The sequence below is a fragment of the Mustela erminea genome, chromosome 19 (assembly GCF_009829155.1).
Source record: "Mustela erminea isolate mMusErm1 chromosome 19, mMusErm1.Pri, whole genome shotgun sequence".
NCBI classification, from domain to species: Eukaryota; Metazoa; Chordata; class Mammalia; order Carnivora; family Mustelidae; genus Mustela; species Mustela erminea.
The window spans coordinates 53,077,492-53,091,965 of record NC_045632.1 but is presented as its reverse complement, the minus strand read 5'-3'; the positions used below and the strand labels follow the sequence as shown (position 1 = coordinate 53,091,965).

At 44.4% G+C, this 14,474-nt stretch overlaps 1 long non-coding RNA gene across 1 annotated transcript in view; it reads left to right on the top strand.

The window, feature by feature from the left end:
- The window catches only part of LOC116580078, a 567,258-nt gene that overhangs the window by 355,443 nt on the left and 197,341 nt on the right, over positions 1–14,474 (top strand). Inside the window, exon 4 of the long non-coding RNA XR_004281498.1 lies at positions 267–329. This is a non-coding gene — a long non-coding RNA (uncharacterized LOC116580078). The remainder of the gene's footprint in view (positions 1–266; positions 330–14,474) is intronic.

Sequence of the window (14,474 nt, the reverse complement as noted above, 5' to 3'; positions counted from 1 at the left end):
TCCTAACAGTCATTGTTCAGCACCTTAACCAAGAGCATTAACTCTTCAGCACTTGGGACTGATTGAGCTCCAACTTGCAGGGAAAGCCATCGAACAAAGAGGGGCAAATGTTAGCTTAGAATTGTGGCCAGCAGACACTGCAAAGATAGATCCCACAGGGATATGTAGAGGGCACCAACTATACTTCCAGTCCTTACCAAGCCAAAAGACCTCAATTTTTGCCATTCCAGAGCTGGTTCCACCTTTCTTCTTTTCTCTGCTTTCAGAACAATTCCAGATATTTGGACATGATCTTGATGAGCCTTCGCCTTGCTTTTCTTCTGAAGAATGTAAGTCCCCAGCAGACATGTACATGACTTTTCAGTCTATTTGCAAAACTCCAGGTGTTAGAGACATTTCATATAAAATAGCCCGATGATATATTATATTAGTTTTATGAGCCTTCTTATAAAAGTAATTCTGTAATGTTATCTGTTTTTGCTCTCAGAGACCTTTCTTTCTTTTAAAAAGAAAAAAAATTAAAACTTTAAAACTCAAAAGATTCCACTGTAGCTGGTCTTTTTGGCCAGCCTGTGGCCCAAGGTAGTATAATTCTGGCCAGACTATTTTCTTTGGTAGGCTACACACATAGCCAGGCCAAGCCAAAGCAACATTTGTTTGTTTAACACTTAATGTGTATCATAATGACATAAGGTAAGTACTTGTAAACCACATACTGTGTAACTTGCTCTAAGTCAATTTTTCTTCTTTGCCTATGGTATTATTTGCAAATACAGCCAGTAAAGAGATGGACAGAGAGGTAACAATGGGTTTGTGGGATAGAAAGCATAATCCATTTTCAGCATATTGCCTCATGGAACATTCTTAGAAAACCTATGTACATAGAACTCAGGAATTGTCCCTAAAAATATTTACAATGAGATCTATATTCCTCAATTATAACTTCCTTAAAAAAAGAATACTTAATAATATTAGATTTATCTAAATGTCATGTACACAGTAATTTAGGGTAATCTTTTGGCTCTATGAAAGGAAGTCCACATGTATAGATAGATACCCAGAAGAGAGTTTGTAAGGGAGTAGCCCTTGTACATCATTCTTATTAACTATCTTGCTTATCTCCTCTGTTGAGCCCTTCCTGTAATGTTCTGTGTTCTGAGAGCCTTCACTAGCTCCCCTGGATAGAATGAGTTGTTTTTCTGATTCTCCCCACCCCTGCTTGCCTACTGCCTCCACTCTGTATGGTATTGACCTATTTTACATCCTACATGGTGAATTTTTCAAAGCAAGGATAGTGTCTCATTCAAAATGAGAATTTAAAATTCTCCTTTTGCCTAGGATAGTGACTAAGACATAATAGGTTATCAGAAAATGTTTGTTAAGTTGACCTGAGGAAGATCCTTCTTTATTTGGATACAGAATATCTTAAAAAAAAAAAAATCTACATCAAATATCACAATTAGTGGTGAATTATTTAAAGCTTTCCCTTGAGACTGAGAACCAAACAAGAATACCTACTATTGTCAGATCTTTTACCGTCACGTTACATGTCCCAACCAGTTCAATAAGGAAAGGAAAAGAAAATTTAAAATATAAGGATAAGAAAGGAAGAATACAACTATCATTAGCAGAAAACATTATTGGGAAGTAAAAATCTAAAAGAGTCTATAAACAAACTATAGGAGCTAATAACTGAATTAAACAAAGTTGCCAAATAAATATAAAGCCAATATGCAAAAACTGGTTGTGCTTCTACATACCAGCAACAAATATTAGAAAATGAGGATTTTCTAGAAAGCACCAAAATGCACCAGAATTTTCTAGATTTCCAGATTTTCTAGAATGCACCAGAATGCACTTGCAATAGCATCACATACATTAAATATTAGGGGGGGAATCTAACAAAAGATGTACAAGACTTCTACTCAACAAAGTGTAAAACATCACTGAAGGAAATTAAAGAATGTGGTCTCCCCCCCACCCCCCGTCCCCATGCTTTCCATGTTTGTGGAAGTACAGAGTACATAGTGTCCTGGGAGTTGAGTGGCCAGGAGGGAATCGCAGAAGAAACTGGAGACCAGCTCATGTACACCTGTGTAGTCTTAGTTATCATCTGCTGTGTAACAAACCACCCCACACTTTGTGGCTTAAAACAACATTCAGTTGCTTGTAGGTCTGCAGTTTGGGCAGGGCTCAGCAAGGATAGCTCGTCTCTGCTCCATGTTGTATCAGCTGGAGTGGCTGGACAGGGTGCCGGGAAATTTCAAGGTGACTCTGATACATGGCAGCTAAGTTGGTGCTGGGTGTTGGCTGAGAGCTCAACAAAAGTGTATGCCTCCCTTTGCGCAGCTTGGACTCTCTTCTGGAGTGGCAACTGGGCCCCCAGAGAAAGGGTCTTCTACAGGGTAGAAGTGCATGGTGTTTGTTATGACCTAGTCTCCAACATCACACAGTGTTGCTGGGACCACACCGTGTTGACCCAGGTAGTCATAAAGTGCCGCCAGTTTCAAGAGGAGACACAGCAAGGTTCCAGAAGAACATGTGGGGCAAGAGATGTTTTTGTGGCCACGTTAGAAAATGAAATCTGCCACATAGACCATGGTCTGCTTCCTGGAGTTGCTCTTTTACTATAGGGATTTGAGCAGAAGGGTGACTTGACCTGACATGGGATGTATTTTGCCTTCTTATTTTATCTTACATTTTTATGTGGGCTTTGATACCACAGGTATGATTTTGTCCCAGGACTAAAACACATGGGTAACTGCATATATATCTGTGACCCTATGAAATTCGAGTGCCAGCAAATTAGAGAATATCATTAAATGTTAGGATCCTTTGGGTTTTGGTGTGGTCCTGTCCAGCTCCCAGACCTGGGCAGATTTGCCTAAGAGCCTCAGCAGTTCCATACACACAGGCATCTGCACGTGCCAGGGAAGGGAGAAGAGACCAGTTTTCTCAGGCTGGCACCCTGGCTTCCTGTGTGGACCCAGACTGTCCAGAAAGACAGCTGCTCCATCGAGGGAAGATCTGTTGGAATGTGTCTTGACTCATAAGTTCTTCCCCTCTTGCTTTGGAGAGGTTTCCTAGTCCCTACACAGAGGTAGATGGAGTCTTTGGATAAGGTGAGTGAAGGGAGACACTGCCTCTACTTTCTGTCCTCTCAGAGACTGGGGAAAAGACAAAAGAGTGAAGTAGGTCATAGATACTAGAAAACAGGAGCTCCAGAGATGGAATTTCTAGGGGGAAACTCACCAACTTGGATGAAATATTCTCTATATTACTTTCCCAGGTCAGTATGGCATCATAGAGAAATCAGCAGCAGGGCTGTATGAAAAAACTGCAATTGAATCTTAACCTCCAGCCTCCATTAGCTGTGCGCTGGTGGACCTGTAATGAAGTCACGCCTCAGTCTGTCCATTAAAAAATTAAAGATAAGAATAGCTACCAAAGAGCATTTTTGAGGATTAAGTGAAATCACATAGGCAATACCCCTAGTATAGTGGCAGCCACAGAGGTCCCTGAAAATACGAGTCACTTCCACTCTTGCTGTTGCTTATATCCATCCTTCCATTCCAAACTCTGGCCTGGCATAGAGAGCTAAGATCATGCATGAGGATTTTGTCTAGAAATGACGTAAAATGCATAAAGGGAGACTCACTGAAGCTCCACCATCTTCTCATGGGATTAAGTAAACGTGGCAGGTATTTTGAGTTATTTAGTAATTATGAGTGGGGAAGGTAGTGGAAGGGAGGAAAAGGAGCTCACTTCATTTGACTAGTAGCAATTGTAAGCACTCATTTGATTTTGAAAACAAAAGAAAAACATAAAGGAAAAGTGGATGGATTGATTCCACATATAGCCAAATAAATGCATATTTTAATAGACTCTGATAAACTGGAAGTTAGAGGTTTGGGGTTTTGTTTTGTTTTGTTTTTAATCTAATAATACTCTATACCTAAGTATATTGTTTGGTTCAATACAGTGATCACCACTGTCATTGTCAAGAAGCACTTGTTCTATCTCAATATGCCTGCAGCCCAGCTTAGAATTAGGTGCCTGTGGTTGCCATTTTGTTGGTAACATTCTAGATGGACAATACTTGCAGATTCAGACTTACAGAGGAAGGCTCAGTGGTGTGCCTGACCCAGCTCAAACCAGCTCATGAGAGCAGATTGTGCAATGTCTTCCTAACTCTTCATTCCTTGTCATGCTTCACTTTAGTAACGTAGAATCATGGGCCATGCTGGAGTGTTTACATCACGGAAACTGGCAGAAGTCACAAGTCAGTATGTATGCCCTCCGCTGGGTCAAGGCTAGTTACTAAATATCTACTAGGACATCACTGGACAGAAAATAGAATGAAACTTTAAACAGCTTCATTAAAAGGCAAAGAAACTATATTACATATAAGATTTTTTTCTTTAAATAGGCAAACATGATTAATGTACTTGAAGCTATAGAAATATCTCAACTTAGAACTTATATTTCAAGTCCCAAAGGAGTAAAATGACTAACACCCATTTAATTTAAGAAAGAATTTCATTGGTCTTGGATTCACTGAAAGGGGGATTTTTAAAGAATTGATTTTTGTTTTACAGTTCAATAAAATTTTATTAATTTAATTAGTTCCTATCAATTTTTAAATAAGCAATGGCTTAGATTAAATTTTCGTGCTTTCTCTCCCCCTCTCTTCCCCCACCCTCTCTCCTTTTTAAACCTAGCTTCCTCTGAGCATATTAATCGACCTAGACCGTCATTTTGTGGGTAGAACACTCTGGATGTTTGTAAATCAAGCAAAAGTTTCGGGCCAGGGTTTTGAGGTGCTGTTTCCATTAGGATGTATGCTTATGCAATCTACAAACCAGGAGAGAGAATTTGGGTAGATGCAGGACAATGGTTCTGTTTGTGGTAGGGGTTATTCTAAGCCATTTGTGCTGGGCCTCATATTCAGAAAGTTGATTTAAGAGCGGGAGTGGTATCAGCTGGCCCTGGGATGGTCCGAGCTCATCTTCTAGTGCACGTGGGCAGAGAGAGCAAGGGAAGAGACAGAATCATGCAGTGCGATCATAAGAGGAGCAAGTGGGAAGATGAAGGGCTCACTGTTCACAGTTCTTTTACGGGAAGATGAGTAACTTCGGGTCGGATTGAAATCACAGTCCACAGAAACTAGAAAAAGGAAGAAAGAGGTAGCAAGACTGGAGTTAAATTCTGAGGAATGAGAATCCAAGTGTGATAAAGCCTTTCTCTAAATGTTTTCATCCACCTTCTAGTCCCGTATGATGCTTTCCAAAACCAAGGATTTGCAATCAAATAGTTTTGCAACTTCATGGTAGCATACTCTACCCCCTCTTGGAAATGTGTAATGGGCATTGGCATATTTAAAGCTCTGGCAAGTATTGCAGTTAATAAAGACATTTAGTTTTGTGGAACTAACTCCTTTGAGCACGGAACACATTTTGGGCGTCACCGTGTGTGCATTCTGCAGAACCACATGCTGCAGAAGATCAGTCTGAGTTGTACTGCGGCAGAAAGAGCTGGGACTCTGGTCAAACACCCCAGACCCAAATTCCGGAGCTAAGGTCTGTAAAACACCAGGCACCTAACAGACCCTCAATACATAGTGGCCTGAATTCTCCCAGGCCAGAGGCAGGTGTAATTGTGAAAGAGGGGCTGTCTTTGCAGGGGACGCAGGCAGGTTGCTTGCTTTCTGCAGGGTTACGTGTGTGACGTGAGGATGTGAGAAGATCAGAGAAATTTGAGGAGTCCAATAACCTGACATCCCTTCCCTAATCTCCTGTCTCCTTGGCTTGAACTTTTGGCGTGAACTTGAGTTCAAGCTTCATGTTCCTCAACAAGAACTAAGTTAGTCCATGTCTGGGGTTCATGGGCTCAGAAAATCAAATTTGGAGCTAAATATGTACTCAGGAGTAATGTCCTGGGTTTCTTAAAGGCAGAATCTGTTGTTGAGTATCTGTTTTCTTCCATTTCAAGCAATCTGCAAGGGAAGAGTGGTATCTTTTGGAGGCTCCCAAGATGCAAAACAGAGGAATAAAGTAAATAATGTTTATAAAATCCTGGGTATAAACAGGAGGGCTCTGGAGGACAGGGAGGGGCTATTTGCACTGTGATGATCATCAAGACTTCTTGGATAGTTTTTACCTTCCTGCTTTTCTCCAGGGATGTGATACCCTCGGGGAAATGCACCATGGAATTTGCATATAGCCAGTCTTTTCTAGCTCTGCCGTCATTTTTAACACAGCCCTAAATTGGCTGAGTCATAAGAAGAGGGTGGGTTCACATATCCATTTCTAAAATATTTGCCGTGCCAGGCATTGTGCTAGCTACTGGGAGTACAAAGAAGAAGACGGGGCTGCCCCCTCCCTGAAATCACTCATGGTCTGGGCGGGGAAACAGATGTACATACTAACTGATCATTAAGCCACAAAACAGTGAATGCTGGGATAATCCATGAAAAGTGCTTAGAATACTGTCTGAGCACATGATAAGGGCTCAATACATCTTGATTACTATTATGATCGATATAATTATTATTATTAAACAGGCAGGTTGCAGTGGGAACATCGAGGAGTATGTGTGTTAGACTGGGGTGGTAGTGGAGGGGGGTACTGGCTCATTTTGCCCGGAAGCTCAGAGGAAGCTCACAGAGAGAAGGTAATACTTGTCTTGAAAAGATAAGAATGTGGCCGTGTTCAGGAGAGGGAAAACATATCCCTCTGGTCAGAGAAATATGTGCAAAAGCCTTGACATGAATATCCATGCATATTGAGATAGCTGCAAATATTTTAGCATGACTGAGTCATGAGGGTGTATGTGTGTGTGTGTGTGTGTGTGTGTGTGGTCAGAGACAAAAATGGGAAGATGAGAGGGGAAGAGTGAGCTTGAGCTTGAAAAAATGATTACTTTTCTTTTTTCAAAATTTGGATTAAACCTGTTTACAATAGGAACATAGCTATTGTTTTTTTAAGAAATGTAAATTAAAATAATTAACTGTAATTGATAGTGTAATGCATATTTCAAAGTTGCTAGGAGAGGAAATCTTAAAAGTTCTCATCATAAGGAAAACATTTTATAACCGTATGGTGACAGGTGTTAACTAGACTTACCGTGGTGATCATTTTGCAACATACATAGATACTGAAACATTATGTTATACTCAGAACTGATGGAATGGTATAATGTCAATTATAATTTAGAGAAAAAAATTAAAAGCTCTTTAAACAACTGATTCCAATTTGGGGAGTCTATCCTCATAAAGCAGAATTGTTTATATCAAAACAGTAGAAAAACATCTGAATCAAGAGGAATTGTGAAGTAAACTTTGATATGTCTCTCTGATTCCATTAGGTAACGTATTCAGATTGTTATTAAAGAACGGATTGAATAGTTTGGGAAAATGCAAAAAATGTAGCATCAAGTGAACAAAGTCTAGAAATAAAAAGGGGCTCTAAAAGAGAAACTGAACTCTGTTACAAAAGGTGCTTTAGCTGGAAGGTTAGAAGGCAGTGTTTTGAAAGGTTAAAGTTGTTATTTGCGGGGAGAGGAGGTTTTCTTTTCTGTATTTATTCCAAGCAGGGAAGAAAGGGGGGCGATTGGGTTCTTGTGCCCCAATGCAGAAAACAGCAGATCGAGCCTCTTCAAAGCTGCCTTGTTCGTGACATGCTTCCTCAAGCTGGGGGACACTGTGCCGTGCCTCTGGGGTTCACAGTAGAGCTGAGAGATAAGCCTCTGTGGGCAGGTGGGTGGGCCAGTATCCCACAACTAACTGCACACAGAGTGAGCCTGCATCGTCTCCACAGATGCTGTAAGAGTTCTAGGGGGAGAGATCAGCATGGCCAGAGTAAGGGAAAAACTTCTTACAGAGGGCAGGACCCAAGCTGGCCCTTGAAGTGTGTAAAGGTTTAGATGCATAAGAGGAAGGAAGCTTCACCTGAAACCACTTGTCTTTTCTAGCTCTTTAATTAGTAAACCCTTTCTTGAAGATCTGCCACCCACTGGTGCCTTATCTAAATGTTGAGGCCTCTTTGTGGGAAGTGAGCTAGACTGAACCAGTGGCTCCTTGGTGGCATGATTGTAACTGCCAAGTCCCGAGCACTTGCCTAGCACTTTACCTGCCTGGTCCCATTCACACCTTCCAGAGCCCTATCATCCTATCATAAACTGAGGTTCTTACTGATTGGAAAACTGAGGCTTGGCGAGCTCCCCCAAGGCGACGCCTAAGCGGTAGAGGCGTAACTGGTTCCAGGCCAGTGCGGCTCCAGAGTCTGTGAGCGCAAGCAGTGGACGCTTTCCACCGCATGGGTCTTCCTTTGTGACCAGGAGCACTGTGCCTCCCCACCTGGTGTCTCACCTGTCCTTGTTGTATCTGGGAGAGAAGCAGGACCCCAGCATGATCTCCGTTTTCGGAATGGCAGCGTCGAGTTACTGAGATCGGTCCTTCCATTCTCTCAACCAGTACCGGAGCATCTGTGGAACGAGCGCAATGTGCCAGATGCTGTGCTGGGGCTGGGGGTGTCCGTGCGCAGGGATGCTCCTGGGCTGGAAGCCACAATGGGCTCCTGGGCTCTGCAGTGTGTGAGGCGGGGACGGGGGTGTGGGGGGGAACCAGAGTCCCTAGTCTCAGCCTGGCGCCAAGTCCTCCACTCTCCGAGGTGATTAGTGTGCGAGCCTTTATCTCAGGGGAGAGACCTCGGAGCAAGCTGTGTGACGGTGGGCCAGTCCCTTCCTCCCTCTGGGGCTCCTTCTCCCACCAAACCATGGTGAGGCTAAATTCAGTGATTTCCATAGTCTCTCCATTCTCACACATGATTCTACTCCCCACTTTAAAAAAATAAGTTTCCTTGTAACACAGAGGCAGGTTGAATTACACATCTGGAACAGAGTGAGAGAAGCCGTGTTCTGTGTACATGCAGTTCAAAAACAGTACCCTGGGAAGTCAGAATTCTGTCAGGATGCCGGTTGCCCTTGGTACGGGGGTGACTGGGAGAGAGCAGGAGGATGCTTCCAAGGGTTTGGTTGTGTCCTGGGTCTGGATCTGAGTGCTGATCCCACGGGCATGTTCACTTGTGGCACTTTGCTCACTTGTACACTCATGAATTTGGGTCCTTTATGGCTTAAGTACTGCTCAGCAGGGAGCCTGCTTCCCCCTCTCTGTCTCTGCCTGCCTCTCTGCCTACTTGTAATCTCTCTCTCTGTGTCAAATAAAAAATTAAATCATATATGTATGATTTAATTTATTAAACTATTAAATTTATTTAATTTATTAAATTAACTATTGAATTTATTAATATATATGATTTTTATACACACACACACATTCAAAGAGTATCAAAAGAGAGTGATAGGGTCGGGTGGGAAGTGTTCCTGAGGGATTTCCAGCTAGAGGGCAGGGGCTCCAGACTGGCTCTGTGACTGCAGCAAGTCACCTCCCCTCTCTGAGTGGTCACTCAGGGCAATAACCTCATTTTCCAGATGATCCCAGAGAGTCCATTCAATGGGCACTGCCTGGATTTCCCCAGCCCTGAGCTTGGACGGAGCAAAGCACTGTGCTGGAAGTAGGCGCCTGATCTCTGGGAAGGAGAAAGCTATCCGGAGCATTCAACAGGTGGCAGTCTTCCCTCAGCCTCGGCGAGTTCCTGGCGCAGCGGGGCAGCTTGTATCCCGCAGTGTTAGCCAGGACGCTAATCTCCAGGGGCAGGTCTCTCTGCTCCGCGGATTAGGTCTGTTATACCCCGAGTCCCAGCTCACATACTCTGCTCCTGGTCATTCTACTTGGGGCTTCTGGGATCCCAGGAGGAGCCCAGGACTGGTGTCCTTCAGTCCCTGTGGGACCACTCCCACAACCCCTCTGCCGGGTGCACCCTGGGGGTCCCATGACTCCAGCAGGGAGGGTCCTCCTTCTGCGGGGCTGTCCTTGAAAATAACAGAAAGAGAAATTTCTGGGAACCTGGGTGACTGCTCCAACAGAGAAGGGAACATGAATATTTCATTAAGGTGGTTCAAGCTATTAAACAACATTACAAAACCAAGTGTGTTGGCAGGAATCTGAGAAGCACATTTACATGGGTACAAATAGTGTGAAAAGAGGCCCAGCAAGGAGACGGCCTCAGGGAAAGCCCCCTGCAGGTCTGCCCAAAGTGCCTTCCACTGTGCCTGTACCCCGACTCCAGACACATTCCCAAGGGGGCAGTGGGAGAGGGAGCTCAGGGACGGCTGGACCCCCCAGCACAAGGGCTTCCAGTGCTCCCAGGGACTTTAATCCTCAAGACTGAGTACTTCTGGAGGATGGGGAACTCGCAGACATCACTTTCCTGTTCTGAGGGACCCAAGAGGCTGGGAGAGGCTTAGAACCCACAGCTGCTCCCAGAGACTGCCCTAGAGTCATGGACGTCTGTGCCTCAGGAAGTCAAGCCTGGAAAAATAGGGTGAGATGTTTGTCACAGTGCAGGTGGGATCCAGTATGGGGGCCCGTGACACACTCTGAACCACCAGTGGACTGGCTGTTTCTCTGTTTTCCTTTGGCTGAACCACAAGAACACACAAAGGCCTTTTTGTGTAACTTTCACCTCGCATGTTGAGAAGTCTTTACATCTCTTGTATCTCCCCCTTCCTACAACGCAAGGCTACTTCTATAGAGACTGCTTTTGTGTTGTTTCTGTACAAAATGACAACACAGGGCGCCTGGGTGGCTCAGTGGGTTAAGCCGCTGCCTTTGGCTCAGGTCATGATCTCAGGGTCCTGGGATCGAGTCCCTCATCGGGCTCTCAGCTCAGCAGGGAGCCTGCTTCCTCCTCTCTCTCTCTCTGCCTGCCTCTCTGCCTACTTGTGATCTCTCTCTGTCAAATAAATAAATAAAATCTTTAAAAAAAAAAAAAACCAACACAAATACACGCAATGAACTTAGCATTTTGCATATTTAATTTCTTAAAAAGCTCTGACCTAGATGCTATTATAATTTCCATTTTCAGGTGAGGACATTAGGGCAGAGGAGGTTAGGTAAATTGCCCAAAGCCACACTGCTGGTAGACATCAGGGAGGAATTTAAATCTAGTTCCTTTAAATCCAGAGCCCAGACTCTAAATCCATCTTGGCTGAAGAATATTCAAAGCCTCTGGTTCTCTGCCTTCCTGATCATACCTAAGAGAGGTGTCGGGGAGGAGAGCTCACTGGGGAAGCCAGAGACTAACGTCATGGGAGCAAGAGAAAACCAGGTCATTTGTGAAGTCTGGTATTTAATCTTAGCTCTTGGGCAGGCAACTGCTTAGAGACCCCATTTTGTCTAGTTACTCCGAAGACTTAGCAAAGAAATACCTATGAATGCCAAGCCTGGTGTCTGGTACACAGAACACAGTCAATAAATGGTAGAGCCCATTTTTACTTCTCGCTACTCTCTCCAGCTGCCCAGCTAGACACAGTTCTCTTACAGGCTGATTCTTTCTGCTCAGGAGGTTTCCTAGAGAAGCTGTGAGGGTGACTTCAAACTTGAGCTATGTGTTCTTTCCCTGCACTTTGAACTCTTTCTATCTTAGTACTTAACACATTGTGTTAAGTTGTCTTAATGCAGATTGTTTGTCATGTATGTTTGCAGATTGTTTGTCATGTATCTTTCCTCAGCTGAGGACTTGATGTGCCAGGAAATGTGTCTGTTTAGTTCCCTGGGGAGTCCCAGGTATTAACCGAGAGCCTAAAATGCTACAGCACTCAATAGGCACCTGTTGATGGCTGTAATGATGAATGGGTCAGTGGACTGGTGAGTGGGAGGAGGGAGGGGAAGGGATGGATGGACGGATGAGTGGATGGATGGATGGTTGGGTGAACTGGATGGGTCATTTGATATATTGATAGTCACCTTTAGTTAATCTTCATTTATAACATTCTGTATCACATGTGTACACACTGGGGCTTTCAGGAACACTGTCCTCCTGCTTACCATTAAGTCCATGACTTTGCCATCCTGAGAGATGTAGAAGCAGCTCCAAAGGCTGACCCTGCCCAAGCAGATAAGGGCTGACACCCACAAATAAACACAAGCATTTCCAAAGACTTCTCCATCTTCACAAGCTTCCAGGAAGGAAAAAAAAAAAAAATCTGTTTGGTAAGAGTAGATGCCTAACTCTGTCACTCATTATCACAAGCTGCTCTCTGCTCAGGAAAAGGGGCTGCTTATGATTTCTGAAATCTTAGACTCCCCCCACATTTTTTTTTTTTTTTTGGTGTTGATAGGAAGAAGGGGGTCCGATAGCCAGGCTGCTAATTGCTCTGCTTATCAGAAGGTAGTCTTTCATTGCAGTGTGTATCGGGGGAGTGGATGGTTCAGAAGGCAGAGCAATGCTGGAGTCTGTGGCTTGGCTGTGACGGGGTCCCAGTGGGGAGATCAGGGTTCAGAGAGAAGTAAGGAAGGGCAGGGCCAGTGGAATGCTCTCAAGATAATCTCCCGTTCTTATCAACGGCACGTTTCCCCAACACACATACTTAATGTACTTGAACCTATAACCTTGGAAAGCAGAACAGCAGCTTCAATCTGTTGCGCCCCAAGGGAAGCAGATTCTGGTTCTGGTTCTTGAATTGGCTTGACCAGAGGTCAAACTTGGAGTGGGTCTCAGAGGCCACACTGTCTCCTTCTGATGTCCTTTTACTCTGTCATGCTCTTCCTCCTTGCAGATCTCATCGGGAGCTCTCTTCATGCCCATTCCACTCCCCCTTCTAAACACATTCTCAAAACAGATAAACACAGACCTGTGGAGGTGTTAAGAACTGAGAAAGCTCTCAGCTGTACCAGCACTGAGACTTACACCTGCCATGTGAAGCTCCCATTTCTACTTGGCCAAAGAAATGAAGTTCATATCTTAAGTTAACAGATTCTTCAACAAAGTAGGGTATGGGGGTGACCCACCAAGCGCTACTGCAATTATTCTGTAAAGGAAGAAGAGACAGGATAAATGGAAAGGGTGGAAGGAGGAAGGGGAGGAGGGTGAGAAAACAGAATGTGTAGAAGGAGAGGAAGGGTTGGTGTATGTTTATTGAGTATCTACTTAAGTCAGAGACGGAGACATACATTTTCTCTAATATCCCCAGCAATCTGACAAGGCTGGCTTGTTGCCGTCCGTGTAATAGCTGAGGAATCTGAGGCCCAGCCAAGTTCATGAGTGTGCTGAAGGTCGCACAGCACCTGGAATGGAAGCACAGTAGATGTAGATGTGACTCCTGCAGGCTGCCTTCAGTTTCATCCCTGCTATGATCAGGCAGCCCATAAGCTTGGCTCAGTGAGGCTCTACTGGTCATCAGGACAGCACCTCACACTTAAGCACCAGCTAAGGCCTCCTTCCTGGGCCATGTCTTTATTCTGAAACCCAGAATGGCATGGAATTCTGAATGGCAGTGGAACTGCCAGACTTTAGAACTTACTGCCTGGCGTCTGAGACCCGTGAGAGGCCAGGTCTTGTTCAGGATCCCACAGTTCGAGGCGACTGCTGGGACTAGATGTGTAGTTTCTTGAATCACTGTCAGTGCGGCTGTTTTGGGGACACTTTGAGTCTCCTGTGAAGTCAGTCCCATTACTGTGGATAGTCCGTTCCCAGAAGGAAGTCACAAAGGCGAATGGGATGGAGGATATGAGGACATGAGTGTCTGACCTCTGCCTTTACACAGCTGATCTGTAAAATGGGATTGTTTTGGTATGCCGTGTTCCCACCAGTCCTCAGTACTTCTTCCTTTTCGTCTATTAGCAGAATATTTTGAAGACTTTAGAGAAAGCATTTGATAGATGTAAAACATAAGCAATGACCTGTCACTCCATAAGGGAGTTCATGGGCATGATACTTTCAACTCCCATTATCAAGTTTGGTCAATGGGGCTGATAGGGAATCCAGGGAAGGTGGCTGGTAAGGCATAGAGAAAAGACATCCGAAGGCAGAATTCTTGGTTTGTGCGCAAGGATTGACCACACTTCCTGGTTGTCAGTTTCCTCATTTTGAAAACAGACGAAGATGAGGTGAACAAGGTTTCCTGTAGTGCTTTTCCACAAGATACCCATACGAGCAGATCTGAAAAAGTCTCCTGCCTCTCTTGGGCCTTTTGATAGTCCCCTTGGATGGTTTCCATTGTTGCTGTGATAAAGCCTGGACTTCTTAGAGTAGTAGCCTATGGGGTGTCTTCTTCTTCTTCTTTTTTTTTTTTTAAAGATTTTATTTATTTACTTGACAGAGAGAGATCACAAGTAGGCAGAGAGGCAGGCAGAGAGAGAGGAGGAAGCAGGCTCCCTGCCAAGCAGAGAGCCCGATGCGGGACTCGATTCCAGGACCCTGAGATCATGACCTGAGCCGAAGGCAGTGGCTTAACCCACTGAGCCACCCAGGCACTGGGGTGTCTTCTAAGAAACCTCATCTCTATCCCTTTTTCCCTCCCCATCCCTTCCTCGGGTCTTCAGATTTGTCACGCGGTCTCCTCTGCAGGGACAC